This window comes from Podarcis liolepis (genome assembly GCF_965112155.1).
Source record: "Podarcis liolepis genome assembly, chromosome: 4".
NCBI classification, from domain to species: Eukaryota; Metazoa; Chordata; class Lepidosauria; order Squamata; family Lacertidae; genus Podarcis; species Podarcis liolepis.
This window is the reverse complement of record NC_139558.1, coordinates 107038461-107054753: the sequence shown is the minus strand read 5'-3', so window position 1 is coordinate 107054753 and position 16293 is coordinate 107038461. Positions and strand designations below refer to the sequence as shown.

The following is a 16293-nucleotide window of genomic DNA, read 5'->3' as shown; positions in this document are numbered from 1 at the left end:
TGCAGTGTTGCATCTGCGCATGTGTGGGTCATAATTTGGTGGTTCTCCGCATGTACAAGCACTGAAACCTGGAAGTAAGCCATTCCGGTACTTCCAGGTTCGGCGTAGTGCACAACCTGAAAACACGCAACCTAAAGCGACTGTAACCCGAGGTATGACTGTAATACCATAATATTATATAGCAATGGAAAGATAATTTAATCAAGAATGCAGTGCAACAAAGTTTGTTCAATTATCTGTATTCTATCAAAGGTTATAGACATATGACCCGAAAAGGGAAGCACAACTTGCTTAGGTTGACTTTTGTCAGTGTATTATGGGAATGCTATCAATTTGGTTGGTCTTTTTGGTTTTCATTTGGTGAGTTTGTAAAACGTAATAAAATAAAATAAAAGGTACAAAGAGTTGACTAGTTACCCAGAAAGAGATGTAAAATCGTACTATTAGGGACACGACAAGGCTGCCCAATTTCCCCACTACTTTTTATTTCGGTCCTGGAGGTTCTGTTAATTATGATTAGAAGGGACCATTTGAATAAGGGTATAACGGTCGGAGCTAAACAATATAAATTGAAAGCTTTTGCAGATGACTTAGTATTGACACTACAGGAGCCAGAATCTAGTAATAAAAGAGTATTAGAACTGATCCAAGAGTTTGGTCATGTGGCAGGATTTAAGTTGAACAAGTTAAAAACTAAAGTCCTTGAGAAAAATTTAACAATGATTGAGAAAGAGAGGTTTCAGAATGAGACAGGTTTAACAGTGGTTAAGAAGGTGAAATACTTGGGGATTAATATGACAGCTAAAAATGGGAACTTATTTAAAGACAATTATGAGAAATGTTGGTCGGATGTTAAAAAGGATTTAGAAATATGGTCAAATCTGAAGCTTTCCTTGTTGGGTCGAATTGCTGTTATAAAGATGAATGTACTGCCAAGGATGTTGTTTCTGTTTCAATCATTACAAATTTTGGACAAGATGGACTGTTTCAAGAAGTGGCAGAGAGACATTTCTAGATTCGTCTGGCAGGGCAAGAAGCCCAGAATTAAATTTAAAATACTAACTGATGCAAAAGAAAGAGGGGGATTTGCCCTGCCAGACCTTAAACTCTATTATGAATTCACAATTATGAATTGTTTAATGTCTGGATAAGATATAAAACTTACTTGAAAATGAGAATTCCGGAGGCGGCGCCAACGGCAATGGCGGTCTCCTTCTAGCTCGGAGGGAGAAGCTCCGCGGAAACCTGGTCTTACCGCTACGGTGAAGTGGGGACCCTGTCAGAAACCACAGGCGGGTGAAGCCTGTGGCCGTGGGACTCGGCGGGCACCGAAAGCGCCTCCCCAATTTGCAAAGGGACCCCGTGAGGGGTTCCGGAGCGGAACGGGGGTGGCGCGGTGCTGAGAGTCGATCGCTACTTCCGTGGAGTGAAGCTGCTCAGCTGTTGCCGGAGAGCGCTGACCTTTTTTCCTCTGACAATTCGGCTGTCAAACAACAACCCGTGAGTAGGTCAAGCATTAAGACTGAAAGCTTAAGGAAAATTAAAGTAAAATTTGGTACTGAAGCGGGAAGGTGCAAAGAGGAAGTCCACCTTCTGGTTTGTATAAAGATCAAAGGAAAGACCGTCCAAGCCAAATACCGGGCGAGGAGTGTTAAAAAGATTTAAATCCTAAATGTCTAACTAAGGAACTCCCTCCCTAAAATGAAAGAGAGGGAGGGAAGAAGGGACAGTATTTCTTTTGCCTATTTAAAAATTTAAAAGAGAAAGGAAGAGACACAAGACCACCTCTCAATTCCTGGGAACAGACTGCCAAGACTGAATAGATTTGTTGCATTGAGAACAGCACTCTCTATGAACAATGTAACTTGCTGACAGTTAACCCTGCAAGTGAGACACTTTGAAACTGTTAAAACTGTTATTTGTTCTGCTGAAGGGGGCTTTTGAAAGTTTGGCAAGACATTTTGTTGCATTATTACTGACTATTACTGTGTCCCCCTAGAGGCTTATTGAAATTGTTACAACTGGCTGGGAAATTTTCCATCTAGTACCAGCTTGGGAAAGCCCAACAGCAAAACAAGTCTGACTGTGGGAGCGACCTTGACTTCCAGATAAAGTGCCATGGATGAAAAGCAAACAAAATCGGATGAAAAGGTAACAAGATCAGGCAAAGTGAGACACCAACCGACCAGTGCAATACTGCAGCATCGTAGGGCATCTGCCTCTGGCCCTCCTGTGCCACAAGGGGAAGACCCAGTGCAAGCTGGGTCAAAAGGGATGACAGAAGAAGGATTTACTTCTGTTTAAAATAAGATTTATGAAACTTTGGACAAATCAAGTAATCAAGTTGCTAAAGCAACAAATAAAATTGACCAGAATACTACAAGTATTAACAATTTGGGGCAGAAGGTGAATTCTAATACAGATTCAATAGAAAAATTACTGCAACAGTCAGAATTAAACCAAAAGACGGCCCAGGAAGCAACAGAAAAAGCAGCTGCCGTAGAAGAAAGGATAGCGCCGATAAGCAAACAGCTTGGGGACCATCAGGAACTTCTGTCTATGATTGAGTTGAAGGAAAAACAGACCAATTTGAGGGTCAGGGCGGTACCTGAACTTGAGAAAGATAGCTTGAGTGACTATTTGACACAGGAATTTGCAGACTTTTGGAAATTGGAGGACAAGCAAGACTTCAAAATAATAAACGCCTTTAGACTTGGGAAAGGAGGGAGAAAGAACAGAGTGAGAGACTGTTTGATTACTCTTCGATCTAAAGAGGAGCGAGATAAAATACTGAGTCTGCACTATCAGAATACCTTGATAATGCAAGAGTCAAGAGTAGAAATATTTAAGGACATCCCGAAACATCTTCTGGAACTCAGCTCCAATTACGGAGACCTGGTGACTTTGCTGAGAGGAAACAGAATTATTTTCAGGTGGGAATTCCCTCAAGGCCTATCTTTTAGCTTTAAAGGCAAGAAGTTTAAAATAAGATCAGTGGAGGAGAAGGAATTTTTTTTGAGAGACCACCAAGAAGACCTGCAAAAAGGAGCGGAAGGAGAGCTTAGAGCCTTACCACCAGGATTACTAGACAAAGGACTACCACTTTTGGGAGTGGACAAGACAAAGAAAGTGATACTGGAAGTCAAGAGGGACTATTGGGAGCAGTTGGAGGAGAGTAAATTTAAATACATCATGTCTCTGCAACTATTAAGTTGGAATATTCACGGATTTAATTCCCCGGAGAAAAGGAAAAAGGTCTTTCATATACTTAAAAAGGAACAATTGGACTTAATTTGTTTACAGGAAACACATGTGACAAGGCTACAGAGGAAAATATTGACTAACAAAAGGTTGGGCCAAGAATTTATCTCATCGGACAATGTTAAAAAGCGAGGAGTGGTCATTTATGCAAAAGAGAGCCTGTCACCGAAATTTGTTTTCAAAGATGATCAAGGAAGATTCATAGCAATTGAAATTCAAACACAAGGAGAAAAAATTTTGATAGTAGGTGTTTATGCACCGAATGAGGGGAAATCTACATTTTATAAGAAGTTGCATGAGACACTATTGGACTATATGGACTATAACATCGTTTTGATGGGAGATATGAATGGGGCGGTATAAACAAACATGGATAAGTCACAGAGACAGGTAGTTACCAAAGATGGCAGACTACTAAAAACCTTTTTTGAATTGACCGACAATATGGACTTGATTGATATTTTGAGAATCAGGAATCCCTTGGGATGATTGAAAGATGGAGTTAATTTTAAACTTTTTCTGTTTTCTTTTTATATATAGCTATTGTCATTTCTTTTTTTATATATATATTCACTTTTTCTATGTGTTTTTTTTTAACTCTTTTATATTTTTTAGACTGTTACTTATGATTTTTGTGAATTGTATTGTGTAGCTCTATGTCCGTTTTTAAAATATTAATAAATATTATATTAAAAAAATGGGCACAGGATGTTGGACATAACATTATGTTTGCTGACTGGGAACAGCTGTGGACCACAGGTATGAAATTCACGGCATGTAATGCCTTAAGAGAGAATATTATGAAAATGATATACAGGTGGTACATGACACCAGTCAAGCTATCAATTTGGTTGGTCTTTTTGGTTCTTTCATTTGGTGAGTTTGTAAAACTTAATAAAATGAAAAAATGGTACAAAGAGTTGACTAGTTACCCAGAAAGAGATGTAAAATCGTACTATTAAGTGAACAAGGCTACAGGTACGAAGAAAATAGAAGAAAGATTGGGGGAAACTTAACCAAAGCTGGTCTATATTTTTGAAGAGGTATAAGAGACTCAGTCACTCCAAAATCAGACTAGTAAAGGCAGGAAAAGGTGCAGAACAGCAAGTGATGATCGAAGACTGGAGAGACTGTGCCTGCATGACAGAAGAAAATCATTACATTCTTCATTAAATTATTTTTCCATTGATATATAGTTTTATGCTATTACTCCCCAAAAAGTGGTGTCATGAGGTATCCAAGCTCTGAAATACACTTTCTCCAAAAGGTTTCCACAATTTTGGCCACGAGTGTAAGTTGTTCATTTTAAAGTTAATGTACTTTTTATATGGGGAAAGATTGTTGTGATTAATGTTTCTGGTTTATATAAGTGTTGGAAGCCGCCCAGATCAGCTGGGGCAACCCAGCCAGATGGGCAGAGTAAAAATAAAAATTACTATTACTATTGTCAGGGGTTTAGGAGCAGAGGCACGGGCAAAGGAGGAAACAGAGAGCGAAGGGGAGGAGGCAGAAGAAAAGATGAGTGATGACGACGACCCGAGATCTCCTAGTCTTTCCAGTGAATCAGAGGATTCACAGAAAGGAGCACCAGTGGCCAGGGCAAGGGGGGAGTCTAGGGGGGCACCCCAGGAAGATAGAGCCAGAGGGGACTCAGGGGGGAGCAGCTGGAAATCGGGACCAGCGTCACCGCCAGGAAGCAGGGAAGAGGAAGGGAGCCAGGGGGGAAGCGCTGGCAGCTCACCACACGAGGGAGGGCATGAGTCAGGAGTGGCCACACCTCCATCGGGGAGCGAAGAAACGGTTAAGAGGAAAGTGGAAGGTTGGGCGCGCGCGCCAAGTTCAAATGCAGAGGAAGGCGGCGCAGTAAGCAGCCCCGAAAGGGAACCAGGTCCTAAAGCCCGGCGCAAGGAGGCAGGAGGGTCCGGGTCAGCGTCAGAAGAATCCCGGAAGGAAGAAGCCCCGGGGGGTAGAGGGACCCAGAGGAGGACAGTCAGGCGGAAAAGGTGGAGCAAGGCTAGGATATTAAGTTGGTGCACACGGGGCGGAGACTCAGACGGAGCTTCGCCGATCTAGCTACTAGACGTAGAGTTGCGCGCAGCAGCGTGAGAATGGAAACTGTAATTCAATAAAGACTTTTACTTAATGATCGCTGGCTAGCGTGATCCTCTGTGAGCTAGGATCTTCAAGCAGCTCTGACAGTAAGCTCCGTCTCCCGATTGTGGGCATCTACAGCCTCGAGGAGGGGAGAGAAACAGGTGCCTACTAGCGAGCTCACGAACGGCAGACGACATGACGGCTGAGCAGCAGATAGAGGAACTCAGAAAAGCAGTGGCACAACTGAATGCCGAGGCTCTCGCATCCAGGAAGAGAGAGGAGGAGGCAGCTGCCGCCTGCAGGGATCTCCAGGTCAGGTTAGACGTGCTGACAAAGCAGACACCCCGGCAGGAGGGAATTGGGTTGGCGAGACGGACAGGCGGGCTGGTCTCTCACTTCGATGGGAACCTGCAACAGTATCCCAACTTTAGAGCCGACGTACTGTGCGCACTGCAACTGCTGCATAAAGACTTTAGAGATGAGCAAGAGAGAGTGGGATTCATCATGTCCCATTTGCATGGGGATGCTAAAGCATGGCTACGCAATTTATGGAGAGATAAGGATCCGGCGCTCCAGAATGCAGATGCCTTTATTAAAGTGATGGATGGGTGTTTTTTATCAAGTATTGACGTGGATCTTGCACGGAAGGAGGTGCATGGGCTGAGACAAGGGAGGGCCAGCGTCAGGCAGTATCATGCCCGCTTTTTCGCCTTGGTCAGTGCCCTGGAATGGGACAGAGATTCGGCTCCTGTAAGAGACCTCTTTTGGGAGGGGCTGCACAACTCGATTAAAGATGAGATCGCGAGGGGGGAGAGACCCCGAACCACCCAGGAGGTCGTTGAGAGGGCACTGGCAGTGGGGGTGAGGCTGGAAGAACGTCCGTGGAGCAGGGACGAAGGGCGTGGAGGGCGCGAACCAGCCAGGGGCCCCTCCTTCCTTCCCAGAGAAGCAGCGCGGGCGCAATCCACGCCTCCGCCAGGAGGAGGAGCCGAACCTATGGAGGTTGGAGGTGCAAGGGCTCAGTCAGCAACCAGAGCCCTAGCACCGGCAGCAGTGAAAGCGAAGCCTCCTAGAGGGAACAGGAAGTGTTACGTCTGTGAGGAGCCAGGGCATATGGCAAAAGAGTGTCCCCAGAGGCTCCACAAGCTTACTGCAGCCTCGGCAATGGTGACTGCAGCGACGCAGCAAGGGGGACCACAGCAGGGAAACGACGTAGTCTGGCTGGAGGAAGAGGCCCTGGGGCCCAGCCAGACGTGTTAGTGACGCAGTCCCCAGAGGTTTTACAGCCCGTGAACCCCCTCCCGCCCAAACCAGTGGTGAGGCTCACCGCATCTCTCCAGCTGCCCAATGGAATCACCGCTGACGTGCCCATCACAGTTGACTCGGGCAGCAACGCGGACTTTATAGGGCAGGACTTTGTCGACAAGCACGCTATACAGTTGCTGCCGGCCACACTGCCCCTGCAGGTTGTCACGGTGGATGGCAGGGAGTTGCTAGGGGGGCAAGTGGTGAAGCAGACGCCGCCCATGGCGATGCGACTTGGAAATCACAAAGAAATCATCAGCTTCAATGTCACTCAACTATCGGATACGCCCATTGTATTGGGAATGAGTTGGCTAGACAAGCACAGCCCAACGCTGGCTTGGTACCAGAGGCAGCTGATCTTCGGCTCTTCCTTTTGTGCTGAACACTGCATCGTGCCCCGGCAGGAAGGAGAGGAAGAGGAGTCACAGCTGCTGCTAGGCACGCTGCAAGCGATTCCCCACAAGTACGCAGAATTTTTGGAAGTTTTCTGCGAGAAGGAGGCAGACAGGCTACCCCCTCACAGACCATATGACTGCAAGATTGACCTGCTGCCGGGGGTGGCGCTGCCTAAGGGGAAACTGTATTCCATGTCAGAGGACGAGCTGCAGGAACTCAAACAGTTCATAGATCATAATTTGGAGCGCGGTTTCATCCGAGAGTCCATGGCAGCGGGGGGCAGTCCAGTATTCTTTGTTAAAAAGCGAGACACGCCCCAAAAAAGACTGGTCGTGGACTATCGCATTTTAAACAATGGGACCAAGCCGTCGGACTTCCCCATGCCCCGAATCGACGACCTCCTGGCGAAGGTGCGGAAGGGGAAAGTGTTCACCAAGTTAGACCTGCGAGGGGCGTACAACCTCATTCGTATGCGGGAGGGAGATGAGTGGAAGACGGCCATGTTCACGCCACTGGGTACCTACGAATACAGAGTTATGCCCTTTGGATTGCAAAATGACTCCCACGTTTTTCAAGCTTTCATGCATCACGTGTTGGCGGGACTTCTCTACAAGACGTGCGTCTGTTTCTTAGATGACATCCTGATCTTTTCGGAATCGCAGCAGGAGCATGACAGACACGTCAAGGAAGTGCTGACCAGACTAAAGCAACATAGGCTCTACGCCAAGCTGGAGAAGTGCCAATTTGACGTGACGGAGGTGGATTTTCTGGGCTACAAGTTGTCTGACAAGGGGCTCGCCATGGACAGCGCCAAGGTTCGCGCGGTATTGGATTGGAAGAGTCCACGCAACCGGAAGGAGGTCCAGAGGTTTGTCGGCTTTGCGAACTTCTATCGCAAGTTTATCAAGGGCTTCGCTATGCAGACAGCGGCCATCACAGACACGCTTAGCTCCAAGAAAAAGAAGTTCGTTTGGCCAGAGGAGGCGGAGCAGTCCTTTCAGGCACTCAAGCGTCTCTTCGCGTCGGAAGAGCAGCTGCTTCACGTCAACCCCAGCAGGCCGATGAGGGTGGAGACAGACGCCTCGGACAGAGCCGTGGGGGCGGTCCTGCTGCAAAAGGACCAGCAGGGGGTGTGGCGACCGGCAGCGTTTTACTCCAGGAAGCTCAGCAAGTCCGAGCAGAACTACACCATCTGGGACAGGGAGTTGCTGGCCATTCATGCAGCGTTCAAAGCGTGGAGGCACTTCCTGATCGGCGCCAAGCACACGGTGCAGGTTTGCACGGACCACAAGAATCTGGAGCACTGGCGCACGGCACAGTTCCTAAACCAGAGGCAGATACGTTGGGCTGAGTTTTTTGCGAACTTCGACTTCCGCATAGAGTATGTCCCGGGGGACACTAACATCATGGCGGACGCCCTCTCCCGTAAGCCACAGTATCTGGAGGACGCAACGCCAGCGGCCGCCATGCACATCTTCGCACCAACAGTATGGGCGTGCGCCGCGGCCACCGTGGACCTGGAGGCGGTGCGACGAGCGTTGCAGGATGACTCCTTTGCGCAAGCAAAGATGGCAGAGGTGCAAAGGGGCAAGGCAGCGGCCGACGGTTTCCAGCTACGAGATGGATTGCTCATCCGTAAAGGGGCCATCTACGTGCCGGGAGACGACCTTCGCGCCAAGGTGCTGCAGCAGCTGCACGACGCGCCCACAGCCGGGCACTTTGGCAAGGAGAAGACGGTGGAATTAGTAGCCAGGGATTTCTGGTGGCCTGGAATGAGAGGGGAGGTCGCAGACTACGTGGCGAGGTGTGACACCTGCCAGAGGGCCAAACCAGTGCACAAACCGCCGGCCGGACTGTTGGAACCGCTGCAAACTCCGGTCGAACCTTGGGAAAGGGTGGCCCTGGACTTTGTCACGGATCTGCCCAGCTCGAGGGGCAAGACGGCAGTGCTGGTGGTGGTGGACCTGTTTTCCAAGATGGCGCATTTCATTCCGTGTGCTAAGGTGGCCACGGCGGAGCAAACCGCCAAACTGTTCATAGACCACGTGTTCAAGGTTCACGGTCTGCCACGGTCTATTCTGTCCGACCGGGGGCGGCAGTTCATCTCGAATTTCTGGCAGAAGCTGATGGGCTTCCTGAACGTCAAGATCAACCTGGCGTCGGCGAGACACCCGCAGACCAACGGGCAAGCGGAGCGGGTCAATGCCATCATGCAGCAGTACCTGAGATGTTATGCAAATCAACAGCCTGCGACGTGGGTGGATTACCTGCCGCTTGCCGAGTTCGCCTACAACAACACGAAGCACGTGTCCACGGGGGTCACGCCGTTCTTCGCCAACAACGGGAGGCACCCCAGAACCTTCCCGGGACTGGAAAGAATGGGGGAGGGGGAGCCGCAGACAGCAGATGCGTTCGCGTCGGAGCTGCAGGAAGTCCACGATCAGCTGAGGCGCCACCTGGAGCTGGCCAAGCACGCATACAAGGTACAAGCGGACAAGCACAGAAGGGTTGGCGAAGAGCTCCACGTGGGAGACTGGGTTTGGTTAGCAGCCCACGCAGTGCCGGCCAGGTCGTTGGCCAAGAAGAAACTAGGGCATAAACAACTGGGGCCCTACCAAGTCGAAGAGCAGGTCAACCCGGTAGCTTTCAGACTGGCACTTCCGGAGGGTTCCAGAATGCATCCGGTATTCCACAGATCGGTGCTCACTCCCTACAAGGCACCGCACAGGTTCCAGGAACCCGGAACGGCGCCGAGTCCGGTCAGAGACAGAACAGGGCACGCGGGAGTGGCACAGAAGGAGCGCATCAACGAAGTCACGGAGATTTTGGACTCCAGATGGGGGGAAGAGGGGGTAGAATACTTTCTCGCCAAGGAGGGCACCCCGGCCAGTGCGAACAGCTGGGTGCCGGGCTACGCCTTGGACGAACCTCTCCTCAAAGACGAGTTTCATGCCCTCTTCCCCCATAGACCTATGCCAGCAGACTTTTTCGACGACTGGCTTTTCACGCCCACGCTTTCGGCCAGCACTTTCCGGGGCTTCGACTCGGACGAGGACCCGACACAAGATGTCCGTTCCCCGGAGGGGTCACCCTCGGGATCTGCATCAGAACCCTCGTATTGGTGGGACGATAGACCAGAGGAGCAGTTCCGCAGACGGTGGCTGGAAGGCCCAGGACGAGCAACACCGCCAGGAGGAAGTGAGGGAGAGACGGACATGGACGTTTTCGGGGACGACCCTGGTTTCGAGCACGGCGGCACAGAGATGGAAGCGGAGGTGACCGTTGTCGACGAGAGCAGGGAGGAAGACCCGCGAGACTTCAGATGGAGGCCCGCCACGGGAAGCGACCGATATCCGACGTTCGTCCCTTTGCAACAGCAGCCCCCAGCTCCAGCACCGGAAGGAGGGGAGGGGGGAATGGGGGGCTTCGAGGGGGGGATGGATGTCAGGGGTTTAGGAGCAGAGGCACGGGCAAGGGAGGAAACAGAGAGCGAAGGGGAGGAGGCAGAAGAAAAGATGAGTGATGACGACGACCCGAGATCTCCTAGTCTTTCCAGTGAATCAGAGGATTCACAGAAAGGAGCACCAGTGGCCAGGGCAAGGGGGGAGTCTAGGGGGGCACCCCAGGAAGATAGAGCCAGAGGGGACTCAGGGGGGAGCAGCTGGAAATCGGGACCAGCGTCACCGCCAGGAAGCAGGGAAGAGGAAGGGAGCCAGGGGGGAAGCGCTGGCAGCTCACCACACGAGGGAGGGCATGAGTCAGGAGTGGCCACACCTCCATCGGGGAGCGAAGAAACGGTTAAGAGGAAAGTGGAAGGTTGGGCGCGCGCGCCAAGTTCAAATGCAGAGGAAGGCGGCGCAGTAAGCAGCCCCGAAAGGGAACCAGGTCCTAAAGCCCGGCGCAAGGAGGCAGGAGGGTCCGGGTCAGCGTCAGAAGAATCCCGGAAGGAAGAAGCCCCGGGGGGTAGAGGGACCCAGAGGAGGACAGTCAGGCGGAAAAGGTGGAGCAAGGCTAGGATATTAAGTTGGTGCACACGGGGCGGAGACTCAGACGGAGCTTCGCCGATCTAGCTACTAGACGTAGAGTTGCGCGCAGCAGCGTGAGAATGGAAACTGTAATTCAATAAAGACTTTTACTTAATGATCGCTGGCTAGCGTGATCCTCTGTGAGCTAGGATCTTCAAGCAGCTCTGACAACTATTATTATTATTATTATTATTATTATTATTATTATTATTACTTCTACTACTACCTGAGATTCAATAAGCCTGGCTCTTCTCTGGGACGGATTTTGTTTGGCCCAGTCATGGCATCCCCTCCATCTCCCATGTCAGTCGTCTCTCTGGTCAACCCAAGACTGACAGCAGCAAAAACAAAAACAGAAAACTTGACAGAAGCTACTTATCTTTCCGCACAACTCTGAAGCTAAATAAAAAAAATTCCTTCCAGTAGCACCTTAGAGACCAACTGAGTTTGTTATTGGTATGAGCTTTCGTGTGCATGCACACTTCTTCAGATACCAACACTGAAGCTGACATTTAAGATGCCTGGGCAGTTCAGACACCCAACCGTGGTAGAAAAAGGCAGAACTGGAGGAAGATGGTTCACAGAAAAAACTGGAATTTGCTGTTCAAGGTTTTTTGTGGGGGTGTTAGGTTCCCAGGTGTTGTATTGGGCACTGTTGAGCTATGTGGAAATGTATGAGGCTTGTCACACAGAGGTATTTTTTGAATATCCAGGCAGATAGGACGATCCCACAGGGAGCCTTACCAAGAGAGGCCACGATCCCACGATTCTCCTCCATGACGTCCTTATGCAGAGCTCTCTGGTCAGGATCCAGCAATGCCCACTCCTCGTCCGTGAAACAAACAGCAACATCTTCAAAGCACACTGGACCCTAAAAGAAAAAGGAAATGTACTCTTCTGAGACATCAGAAATATGATCTGCTACACAATGCTCTGTTCTTTCCTTCCTCTTAATTGCTGTGTTGTTTTGATAGGATTGCTTTCAATAGGATTGACACTTTGACACGCATTCTGTAAACGTATGTCTAGATGCTTGGTTCTGGCCTTCAACTGCCCAGATTCTGCCAACTTCAGACAGGGTTGATTGTCTTCCCAAACAGTGATGGGCAGGCAACAATCCCCATAGATCTCTTGCACCAGGCATCTATAGAACTCCAGTTCCCTGCACAATTCCGACAGTGCAATGAACTCAGCCTCAGTAGAGGACAGCGCAATGAGACTTTGCTTCTAGGACTTCCACCCAACTAGAGATTCCCCAAGGTTTATTACTATCACAGATACGGACTTCCTGTCATCCAGATTCACCCCGTCGCTATCTCCCCAGCAAGTAAGCGCCGTCTCACCTGCAGCTGACAGCTTGAGACTGAAGTCCTTGGTATCCTGCAGGTAACGCAGCACCCGCTTGATACCATGCCAGGCATTTACACTGGGCTTTGATGCTTCCCTACTGAGCAGATTGGTAGCAAAAGCAATGTCCGGCCTGCTCCATTGGGACAGATACAACAGACTACCCAGAGCGGACTGGAAGAGCTCAGCGTTCTCAAACTCAACGCGTTCTGCTAGCCAACTGTCTTTCACGTAGCTTGTCTCCATGGGTGCCCTAATCCCTGCACAATCAGACATTCTGAACTTCTCAAGCAACTGCTCAATCTTGCCTTTCTGACTGAGCAAGAAGCTTCCATCTTCAGTCCTGTCTATCTGAACACCTAAGTAGATCCTTACTGCACCCAGGTTCTTGAGCTGAAACCATTTTCCAAGCTCTTTGGCAAACTTCTGCACCTGTTTGTTTGCCCCTGAGATGTGAATGATGTCATCAACAAAGATCAACACCATTTCCTGTGACTCTCCTGACCCTTTAAGGTGCAGGCAGCTGTCAGCAAGACTCTTCTTGAAACCTTGCTTCTCTAAGGCTTTAAGCCATAAATGGACTTGTGAAACTTCCATACAGTATTCGGCTCATTGCCCTCAAACGCTGAAGGAGGAAGCATGTACAGATCCTCCTGGAAGTCTGAGTTCAAATAGGCCACATCCACATCAAAGTGATTCACCTGAAAAACTCTTTGTGCAGCAATTGCTAAGAGCTTGTGCAGAGTTTCACTTCAGGAAGTAGGAGCATATACCTCAGTATAATGCAGCCCCTTTTGCTGCGTGAACCCTCTGGCTACTAGCCTAGCCTTGTACTGTGGTTCCCCTGTTGCTGTGGGTTTAAGACGGTAAACCCAGCGGCTGCTCACGGCCTGTTTGCCCACTGGCAACGTTGTGAGGGAGAACACGCCTAGAGACTCCATTGAGCTCATCTCCTTCTGCATTGCCTCATGCCATTTCCTGGCTTCTTCCTGAGGCAGTTTCTGAACACCCTCAAAACTCTCGGGTTCACACTGTGCCATGCCAACCCACACACTTGTGACTGCAAACCTGTCAGGAGGTTTACCTTTCGTTGTGCGAGCTGAACATCTCAACCCAGTTTCAGGTACCCCCTCAGACCCACTAGGACCAGCTAGAACGTCCTTGGCCTCAGAGAGCTCCCCCTCTGACTTACTGCGCCATTTAGATTTCTCAGCTGAACCTGTGGGTGAGGAAGGAGCACTTCTCTGTTCAAGCTTCACAGCTTTAGGAGAAGTTCTTCCCTCTACCTGCTCTGGGTCAGGACTCTGTGCCTCAGCAGCAGGTTCAACCTCTACCTCTTCCTCATCAGCAGAGTCAAGCAGACTCTCTGAAAGAACATCAGGGTTCCCATGTATGTGTGTCCATCCATTCTACTCACAGAACTCAGCACTGCTGCTGAGCAGAATCCTGGACTGATTGCCTGTTGGATAGGCAAATCTCCACCCCTTGGTCCCTGGCTCATACCCACAGAAAATCATCTTTTGGGACCTAGGGGCACCCTTTCTGAGCTTGGTCTTTGGCACAAGGACCCAGGCCTCGCAGCCTGAGTACAGCTGGGTTAAAGTGGTTCTGTTATGTCTTCTGTCAAGGTCATGCTGAGTATAAGAAGAGGCCAGAAGGCCTATCACTGAAATTCTTATTTAAAGATGATCAAGGAAGATTTGTAGCAATTGAAATTCAATCACAAGGAGAGAAATTCTTGATTGTAGGTATTTATGCACCAAACGAAGGAAAATCGGAATTCTTTAAGAAGTTACATGAGACTCTGATGGATTACATGGACTATATGATCTTGATGGGAGATATGAATGGAGTGGTGTCTACAAATATGGATAACGCACAGAGACAGGTAGTCACCAATGATGGTAGACTCCCAAAAACTTTTTTTGACATGACTGAAAATATGGACTTAGTTGACATTTGGAGAATGAAGAACCCTCTGGGAAGAGAGGGAACTTTCTTCTCTGAGGCTAAAATGACATGGACAAGAATTGACCAAATCTGGGTAACCAGGGGATTGGCTCCGAAGATCAGCAAAGTGGAGATTTGCCCCAAAACTTGTTCTGACCATAATGCGGTGAAGATGGAAATGAAATTGACGCCAATTGGTTCCTTTAGATGGAAGATGAACGACACTCTGTTTAGGAATGAAGAGGTGACCAAGAAGGCCCAAAAAACTCTAAGAGACTATTTTGAGATAAACATGAATACCACAGTGGAAAAAAGAGCAATTTGGGACGCAAGCAAAGCGGTTATGAGAGGATTCCTAATACAACGGAACGCAATTAAGAAAAGAACTCAGAATGAAAAAAAGGATAAAATCCTGGGAAAGATAAAGGAAGGAGAGAAGAAACTGAGAGCAAAACCAAAGTCACAGGAGATTCTGAAAGAGATACCGTTATATCAAGTACAATATGCGAAGCTGATGAATCAGGAAACAGAATGGAAGATTAAACAGATGAGGCAAAAGACATTTGAATCGGCAAATAAGTGTGGAAAATTGTTGGCCTGGCAAATAAAAAAAGACAAAAACTCAATACTATTACAAATTTGGAAGTGGAAGGAAAGAATATACAGAACCCAGTGGAGATAAGGAAGTGTTTTCAGAGGTATTTCAAACAACTTTATATACAGGAGAAGCAGAAAGAAATGGACATTGATCGATTTTTGAAAATAAATGGATTACACAAAATCTCTCAGGAAAAACAGCTAATGTTGAATTGTAAAATAACAGATCAGGAGGTGGAAGGGGCCATCCAGAATATGCAATTAGGTAAATCTCCAGACCAGATGGTTTGACTTCAAGATATTACAGATCCTTGAAGGAATGATTAATACAACCATTGAAGGAAGTCTGCAATGAAATATTGGAAGGGAGAAAGGCACCAGTCGTGGAAAGAGGCTTACCGTATTTTTCGCTCCATAGGGCGCACCTGACCATAGGGCGCACCTAGTTTTTAGAGGAGGAAAACATGAAAAAAAATATTCTGAATCAAATGTTGTACTAAACTATTTAAAGGAGCAAAGCGGGTGGCTCCTGTCCGCTTTGCTGCTTTAAAGCGAGCCTCAGAGGAGGGAAGGAAGGGGAACCATGGCTTATCTAAGTCCAGTTAATAATGCTGAGCCTGATTTTATATGCATCTCAAAGCCCTTGACATATATACATTATAATGACAGGCCGAGATAGGCCTCCTGCAGAGGAGGAGGGGAGGGAGCCATCACAGCTCAATGGGCAGAGCATGGAGAAGATCCCAAGTCCAATCCTTGAAAGCTTCTCCGGGTAGGGCTGAGGGTGGGTCTCCTGAAACCCTGGTGAGCCTCTGCCCATCAGTGAAGACAAGACTGAGCTCAATGGGCTCAGGGGTCCTGACGTGGTACAGGGAAGGTCCCTCTGTTCCTGTTTAAATTAGCCCTTTCTTCAGAACCATGGGGACTACAATCTTTGTTTTTAAAGGGAACAGCTGTAACCTCAGTGGCTTTGCATGCAGAACACCACACGTTCAATCCCCGGCTTCTCCAGGCCTGAAACTCTGGCAAACTGCTACCAGTCAGTGTTGACGTTACTAAGCTAGATGGAGTAGTGGATCCAACTCCTTATCAGGCAGCTTCCTAGGTTCCCATTTATGCTTCTGATCTGGGCGTGAGGCCTGCTGTCACTTTTAGTGTCAAGAGGGTGGTTCTTTGCACATCTGGAAGATGACTGTGTCACCTCCCATCACCCTCTTGAAGGTGCTTTTACAGCTCAGGGGAAAGGGTAGGCAGTCCCAGCATCTGTAGACTGTAGCATCCTGAATTAAGGGAGGAATTCCCCTTGCAGCCAAAGGGT

At 48.7% G+C, this 16293-nt stretch overlaps 1 protein-coding gene and 1 long non-coding RNA gene across 2 annotated transcripts in view; one reads left to right on the top strand and one right to left on the bottom strand.

Annotated features, from left to right (window-relative positions):
* Window positions 1-16293, bottom strand: part of LOC310705148 (uncharacterized protein) — a 132330-nt gene that overhangs the window by 93573 nt on the left and 22464 nt on the right. The gene's annotated exons all lie outside the window — the stretch shown is intronic.
* Window positions 1-16293, top strand: part of LOC310705423 — a 138450-nt gene that overhangs the window by 109357 nt on the left and 12800 nt on the right. The window lies entirely within an intron of this gene.